General features: G+C 40.3%; 1 pseudogene; it reads right to left on the bottom strand.

Annotated features, from left to right (window-relative positions):
- Positions 1-3,717: 3,717 nt before the first annotated feature.
- Positions 3,718-8,175, bottom strand: LOC132628693 (photosystem I P700 chlorophyll a apoprotein A1-like; annotated as a pseudogene).
- Between the last annotated feature and the right edge of the window lie 267 nt (positions 8,176-8,442).

The raw sequence follows: 8,442 nt of genomic DNA, 5'->3' as shown, positions 1-8,442 counted from the left end.
AAATAGGACCAGAGAAGCAAGCAAAGAAAGATGTCATATCTGAACAAGAGAGTTTGTCTACTAGTAGAAAAATAAAGAGCAAGTAAAAAGAGTACAACAATTAAGAATACTCGCAAGATCGATGGAGAGCCGTAGCGATTATGAGCCAAGATCACCTTAATGGGAACAGGATGATAACTGAATATCAGCTGACCACTGGTCACATATAGAAGGGCATGAGGATATGAAACTAATGGATGAGTTCGACAAAGAGTTAGGGTAACATCAAAGAAGACTGATGAGCTCATATTATAAGAGTATGAAGATCAAGGTCTAGAGGAGGAAAACCATTTCAAGAAATCAATAATAACATCATAAGCTCAAAAGCTACAACATTCGAGGATGAATGTTTTTAAGGAGGGAAGGATGTTACACCCCATACTCGAGCGTAAGTATGTTGAATTATGGCTAAGTAAACCAACTTTGGAATATAAGGGATGAAGCATTATTAAGTAAATTTTATGAGTAAAGGATGCATATGAGGAATTCCGGAAGGTCCTATAAGGAATTGAGTGGAAGGAGTTGAGTTAGTATGACTTTGAAAAAAGATGAGTGTTATTTTAAACAACAAAGTATGAGCCAACTTGGGGAAAGATTATCTTTTAGTATATGAGGAGTTTTGAAGTAAAGCAAAAGCCTAAATTGAATTTCATGAAGTCTAGTTTCCACCGCAACAAACCGTTCATTGATACGACATCGAAGTAGAGAATTATGGACGTTACAATCAAGCTGGAAGAGCAGAAACGCGCAAGCCTTCCCTAACCCCCTAGAGCATTCTCTCAACTTCCGCCATAAAACTTTTAGCCCAAATCAAGTGAAACCCCGGGATTTAGGCTCGGGAAGTGTATAAGGTCTTGTAGTTCTGGTTCTGAACAATGAATCTCGATGAATCAAAGGAGGACACCAAAGACAAATAAGACTCCAAGTTTTTCCAACCTTGATTGAGATAAGGATACTCTCTATTATTGTATTATGAATTGTATTACCGAAATTTAGTTGTTAAAGCTTCGTAAAGTCTAGTGATTGGTCGACAAATTGGGAAAACATCATGTGGGATGTTTTAGTGAGTATATTGGTGTTGATGATGATGTTGTGGACCTTGGTGTTGCTATTGTTTTTGTTTTATCGATACTGTGATTTCGAGCTAGGGATATAAACAGGGGAGATGCTGATCGAATTTCGACAGATTCTAAAAGGATTTAGTTTGAAGGCTTAAGACAAGAATGTGACAATAAGCCTAACAATAGTATGAATTCTCCTGAATGTTGATTTACGAGCTTGGGAGGATAAGCATTAAGTAGTTAAAGTTATGGCGACTGAAAAGGTATGTTAAGGCTATCTCTTTCTTTGTAAACACATGATTCTTTTCTTATGAACATATACGTGTTTTTCATAACATCCTTATTCCCAAAATCTAGAAGTTCATGATTCTTAGAGTTTCTTATGATGCTAAAGATAAGTATGTACTATGATGATAATGATGATGATTCCATTCTTAGAGATTCCAAAGCTTATGGTTTTGATGCTATTGTGAGATTGTTGAGTTTATTTCATGATCTCCTTGATTTTACTCATTGTTATTGATCTCACCTTATGTTACTTGTTCCTTCAAGGTGGGATATAACGATGATGATTGTTCCATAACATAATCGGAGGTTACCGACCTTACGTCACTCTGATAGAGTTGTAGCTTTTAATTGGGCTCTCATGCATGTTTTATATATATGTAAGTATTTTCTCACACTGTGCCTATATGGACGGGAAGCACCACTACGGTGCGTGGCTATGGATAATGATAATAACACCGTGCCTATATGGCCGAGCAGAAATAATAGTGGGCAGCGTGCGATGGTTATCCCGGACGCATGAGGCCCGGACGCGAAAAGCCCGGACGTAGGCTAATGATGATATTATGTTTGATATGCATGAAAAGTGTTTTCTTTAAAAAGCTAAGCATGTATGATATCCGTCTTACGAGGCAATCAGATGTACAGGTTATCTCTTTAACTTATATTATGTCCCATACCTATTGTTATTTGTTATTCATGCCTTACATACTCAGTACATAATTTGTATCTGACGTCCTTTTGTTTGGGGACGTTGCGCTCATGCCCTCAGGTAGGCAGGGAGACGGAATAGATTCGTAGGTGCTTTATCAGCGGATTCTCAGGAGCACTCCACTTACTTCAGAGTTGCAGTCTATTGGTATTGGTCTTTACGGTCACTTGTATTCTATGTAGAGCCTCATAGACATGTGTGTACAGATAGACGTTTCATAACCCTACCAGTTCATATTGTTGTATGATATTTTGGCATCCTTGTCGGCTTGTGATGATGAGTATAATTGTTGAGGATTATATAGAAATGTGTCATTATCTTGTGGCATATGCCCCTACAGATCATGATACCCATGAGCTATCTTTGTGGTCCACCTAGAGATAATTATGAGATGCATGTTCAGAGGTGCTCGGTAGGTTAGTTCAGGGTGCCCGTCATGGCCCTCTGGTTGGGTCGTGACATATCGAGTCCATGGAATTGGCTTCTTATAGATTGTATGTCGTGGCGGTGTATGAACCGTGGGAGTGATCTAAGGGGCAGAATGCCCCACCAGCAGTATGGTCCGAATTTACCAGGGCTTTCCTGGCTCATTATTTTCCTGTAGAAATTCATAGGGCGAGAGTTGATGAATTCTTAACACTCCGCCAGGGGAATATATGATTGTACGCGAGTATATCTTTGGTTTGGCTCTTTGGCCAAATATGCCCCTGCCATTATAGCTGAGATGGAAGATCGAGTTCATTATTTTGTGATTGGTCTTGGGCCCCATGTGATAAATGATTGCATCACAGCGTCGCTTCAGGATGGTATGAATATATCTCGTATTCAGGCCTACGCTCAGAATTTGGAAGACCGTAAGAGGCAGCAATGGGCAGAGTGAGATCGTTATAGGGGCTAGCATAAGAGGGCTAGATCTGCAGGGTATTTAGAGGAGAACCAAAGTGGTTTTAGGCCCCAGTCTTCCAGGTGGTTAGCCTCTCAGTTTTATGGGCCATGTTATAATTAGTCCACTTATTTTGGAACTGGTCAGAGTTCGCGGGCATCATGTTCACAGTATAGAGGATATTCGAGCCAGGCATGACCTTCTGTGCCCCGTTCTGATCAGGGTGGTAAGGCACACTTCAACCAGTGCTGTCAAGGCATAGGGTGTGTTATATTTGTGGGCAGCCCGATCATTTTATGCGGGACTGTCTGTCTCGAGGTAGAGGCGGCTCGGCTTATCCAACGGGATCAGTAGCAGGTTCTTCATCTTCTGCTCGCCCCATGGAGCAAAGTCATCAAGCTTCAGATGGCAGAGGTTGAGGTCAAACATCCAGTTCGGGTAGTTGACAGAACCGCATCTATGCATTGATTAGGCAATAGGATCTCGAGTCATCTCCAGATGTTGTAATAGGTACTCTATCGATATGTTCTCATGACATGTATGCACTGTTAGATCTGAGTTCTACATTGTCCTATATTACCCCCTTTGTTGCTAATAAGTTCGGCATAAAGCCGGAATCATTACTCAAGCCTTTCACAGTTTCCACCCCAGTTGGGGAGCTAGTCTTTGCCAGACGAGTCTATTGTAATTGTGTGATGACTATTTGTGGTTGTGATACCATTGCAAATCAACTAGAACTATAAATGGTTGACTTTGATTCTATTATGGGCATGGATTGGCTAACCTTTTGCTATGCCGATGTAGAATGCTGGTCTAAGGTTATTAAGTTCCAATTTCCTAGGGAACCGGTCCCTAAGTGGAAGGGGCAATGCCCCAACACTGAAAGGTAGGTTTATTTCCTACCTTAAGGCACGGAAGATGATTTCCAAAGGATATATCCATCATATGGTTTGAGTTTAGAATATAAAGGCTGAACCCCCAACTCTCCAGTCCGTACCAGTAATTAATGAATATCCAGATATGTTTCCTAACGAACTACCTGGCCTTCCTCCTGAAAGAGAAATTCAGTACGCTATTGATGTATACCCGGGCACTCAGCCCATATCTATTCGTCCATATTGTATGTCTCCTGCCGAACTACGGAAGTTGAAGGTGCAGTTGCAGGACCTATTTGAAAAGGGCTTCATTAGGCCTAGTATTCACCTTAGAATGCACCAGCATTGTTTGTACGCAAGAAGGACGGATCACTGAGGATGTGTATTGATTACCGGCAACTGAATAAAGTGAATATCAAAAATAAATATCCTCTTCCCAGAATTGATGATTTATTTGATCAGATGCAAGGCGGTAAATGCTTCTTGAAAATTGACTTAAGGTCTGGTTATCATCAGGTTCGAGCTAAAGGAGAAGACATTTCGAAGACGGCCTTCAGGACTAGATACGAGCATTTTAAATTCCTTGTAATTGTCTTTCTGATTGACTAATGCTCCAGTAGCCTTCATGGCCCTGATGAATACTGTATTTCAACCCTTTTATATGTATTTGTGATTGTATTTATTGATGACATTCTGGTATATTCCGTTCAAAAGCATAACATCTTGAGCCTTTGCGAAAGGTATTGCAGACCTTACGGGATCGCAAGTTGTATGCAAAGTTATCCAAGTGTGAATTTTGGTTGAACTCCATTGCCTTCTTTAGGCACATCGTGTCAAATGAAGGTATTACGGTGGATAGCCAGAAGATCGAAGCTGTAAAGAATTGGCCAAGGCCCATAAGACCATCAGAAGTTCATAGTTTCTTAGGTCTTGCAGGTTATTATAGGAGATTTGTAGAAGGATTTTATTCTATAGCAGCTCCATTGATGAAGTTGACCAAGAAGGCAACTAAATTCTAGTGGTCTGATGTGTGCGAGCAGAGTTTCCAGAAGTTGAAGGACAAATTGACATCAGCTCCAGTTCTTACCATTCTCGAGCTATACAGTCTATTGTAATGCCTCCTGTAGGGGCTTAGGGTGTGCATTAATGCAGCATGTCAAGGTAATTTCTTATGCGTCCAGGTAATTGCGGAAGCATTAACAGAATTATCCAACTCACGACCTCAAACTAGTTGTTGTTGTATATGCACAAAAGATATGGCGGAGTTATTTATATGGTGTTCATGTAGATATCTACATAGACCATAAGAGTCTTCAGTATATATTCAAGCAGAAAGAATTGAATTTGAGGCAACGGAGATGGCTTGAGTTGCTAAAAGACTATGATGTCAATATCTTGTATCATCCTGGCAAAGCTAATGTCATGGCTGATGTGCTAAGTCGCAAGCCTATGGGTAATCTAGTCCATGTGGAAGCTGAAAAGTGATAGATGATCAAGGAGCTCCACCGCTTAGCTAGTATGGGAATTCATTTTTCAGAATCGGATGATAACGTGTCCGAGTTGGCTCTTGCTACCGAGGTAAATGCGCAGCAGTATGAAGATCTGATTCTAGTTAAGATTAGAGATGGAGCGTACCAGAGTAGGATCTCATCATTTGAGCTTGGGGCAAACAGAATTCTTAAGTATCGGGGTCACTTGTGTTTTCCAAATGTAGTCGGACTACGGGATAAAATCATGTCAGAGTTCTATTATTCTCGATATTCTATTCATCCCGGATCCACGAAGATGTATCATGATATTAAGGGCTTTTATGGGTGGAATGATATGAAGAAAGATATCACAAAATTTGTTGCTCAGTGCCCTACTTGTCAGCAGATAAAAGTTCAGCATCAAAAGCCTGGTGGCCTATTGCAGGAAATACAGACCTGGAAATGGGAGGTTATCAATATGGATTTCATTACGAGATTGCCCTGTTCTTATCGCAAATTTGATTCCATCTGGGTGATTATTGATAGGCTAACTAAATCGACTCATTTTGTACCAGTCAAGACCACTTATATAGCCGAAGACTATGCAAATAAAGACCACTTATACAGCCGAAGACTATGCCAATATATATAATAAAGAGATAGTGCGTCTCCATGGAATTCTTACATCCATTATATCTGACAGAGGCGCTCAATTTACGGTAAATTTCTAAAAGTCTTTCCAAAAGGGCTTAAGAACTCAGGTGAACCTTAGTACGGCATTTCATCCGTAGACAGATGGGCAAGCGGAGCAAACTATTCAGACTCTGGAAGATATGTTGCGAGCTTGTGTGTTCGATTTCCAAGGAAATTGGAACGATCATTTGCCTCTCATAGAGTTCCCATACAATAATAGTTATCATGCCAGCATCAAAATGGCCCCTTATGAAGCCTTATATGGCAGGAAGTGCAAATCTCTTGCGGGTCGGTTTGAAGTAGGTGAATCAAGCTTATTTGGCCTTGATTTAATGCATCAACCTATTGAGAAAGTAAAGCTTATTCAGGAACGACTGTGGATAGCCCAGAGTCACCAGATATCTTATTCAGACGTACGACAACGAGATTTGGAGATCCAGGTTGGCGATTGGGTATTTTTGAAAATATCGCCTATGAATGGTGTCATGAGGTTCGGTAAGAACGGGAAGCTCAATTCAAGATATATCGAAACCTATAAAATACTTTGAATAATAGTTCAGCTAGCTTATGAGTTAGAGTTACTGCTAGAACTGGAAGCAGTCCATCCAGTATTTCATGTGTCTTTGCTGAGAAAATATATCAAAGATCCTTCGAGAATTGTGCCAGTCGACGATGTCCGTGTCAATAAATAATTCCAAATACCTCGACTTTTTTAGAATAGGTCTGAATCAAATAGCAATGATTCGAAGCATTTCTTTTTACACTATTTTGAAAACCCAAGGACTCAATCATATGGATATGTAAAATACAGGATTTCCAACCCTAGCAGGAAAGGCAGGGAAACGGATACTCAATTTAAAGTGATTAAACAGAATTCCATACTCGATCTCATAGATACTTATAGAATTCTGTGGAAAGCCGTATTTGAAGAAAGTCGTATGTACGGCTTGGACGGAGAATAGAAACGATGGATTCAATAAGTTCCTGCCAATAACCACGTCTGCTGAATAGAAACATTAAACTAAAATCCCAGACAAAATGAGCACTTAGGAAAACAAAGACATATGCAGATAATTAAGAGCCATAAGACTGAATCACCTAGGATGCCTTTGCCCATAAGAAATCGCGGAGCCACCCATTAATAGTAATAGAACTCTATGAAAAGATTCCTCCCGTGTTATGAGTTACTACCCCTTGATCACTTACACTGCCCCAAACATTTGACTGCATTTCCAACTGAAATGGAATATCACTATCGAAATTGCATTGTACATCCAGAATACTCTTAAGAAGACATGATCCCAGGCCGATACTTGACATGTACCCCCTCTTTCAGGTCCATCACAAGGAAAACTAAAACCAAGATCTACTTTATCCAGTATCAAATGGGAACTGCAAGCAAATAGAACACCTTTCAAGAGTATCAATACCATCACATGAATCATAAATCCATAAATGTGATGTACCAAGAAATCAGCGGTTCCTAATGGAATAGGAAACAAAGCCACCTTACCACCCACTTCCACTAAATAACTCCCCCCCCCCCCCCCCCCCCCCACTCCTAGATAAACTGGGGCTTGTTGTTATAGCAGCAGTCATTGCACCAGGTGCTAAAGCATGGGTGTTTTGTATCTACTGAGAAAAAATGAGTTGTAATTGTATAGCGGTATCTAAAAACATATGTTGAGGATGCCCTAAAGTGGTCATGGAATTATTATAAATATACAAACCAATACTCTGAAAGCCTAGAAATATACATGCCCAGTTGAGATGGGATATGATTGCATCACGATGCCTAAGGACACGATCAAATAGATCGTTGTACCGAGTAGTTGGATCATAATATCTTACCATAAAAATGTTGCATGCGCGGCAGCACCAACTATGAGAAATCCATCAATCCACTTGGGATGTGTGAACAATGATAGTTATGTACCATAGTCAGTAGCTAGATATAGATAAGGGAGCATGGAATACTATGATGAGCTACAACAATGGTTAAAGAGCCTAACATAGCTAAGCTAAGAGATAATTGAGCATGCCATGATGTTGTTAGGATCTCATATATACCTTTATGGACCTGACCTATAAATGGACCTTTATGATCTTCTAAAATATTTTTTAGTCCATGACCAATACCCCTGTTGGTCCTATACATGTGAATTTATCCTATGAGGAAGAACTGGTTGCCATTCTTGATAGGCAAGTCCGCAGGTTGAGGACGAAGAATGCGGTCTCTGTAAAGGTCCTGTGGACAAGCAGAGATAAGGAGGAAATGACATGGGAAGCCGAGGAGACTAAGTCCAAATATCCTTATCTATTTCTTTACCGCTGATTTTGTCAGAGGAGAAACACTATAGGACCTCACCCAGCCAAGAGATAATCTGCAAGGTAAATAATAATACTTGAACCCCTCGAGAGAGTA

The sequence above is a fragment of the Lycium barbarum genome, chromosome 2 (assembly GCF_019175385.1).
Source record: "Lycium barbarum isolate Lr01 chromosome 2, ASM1917538v2, whole genome shotgun sequence".
NCBI lineage: Eukaryota > Viridiplantae > Streptophyta > Magnoliopsida > Solanales > Solanaceae > Lycium > Lycium barbarum.
Note: the sequence above shows the minus strand (reverse complement) of the source record. Positions and strands in the feature narration are given on the sequence as shown.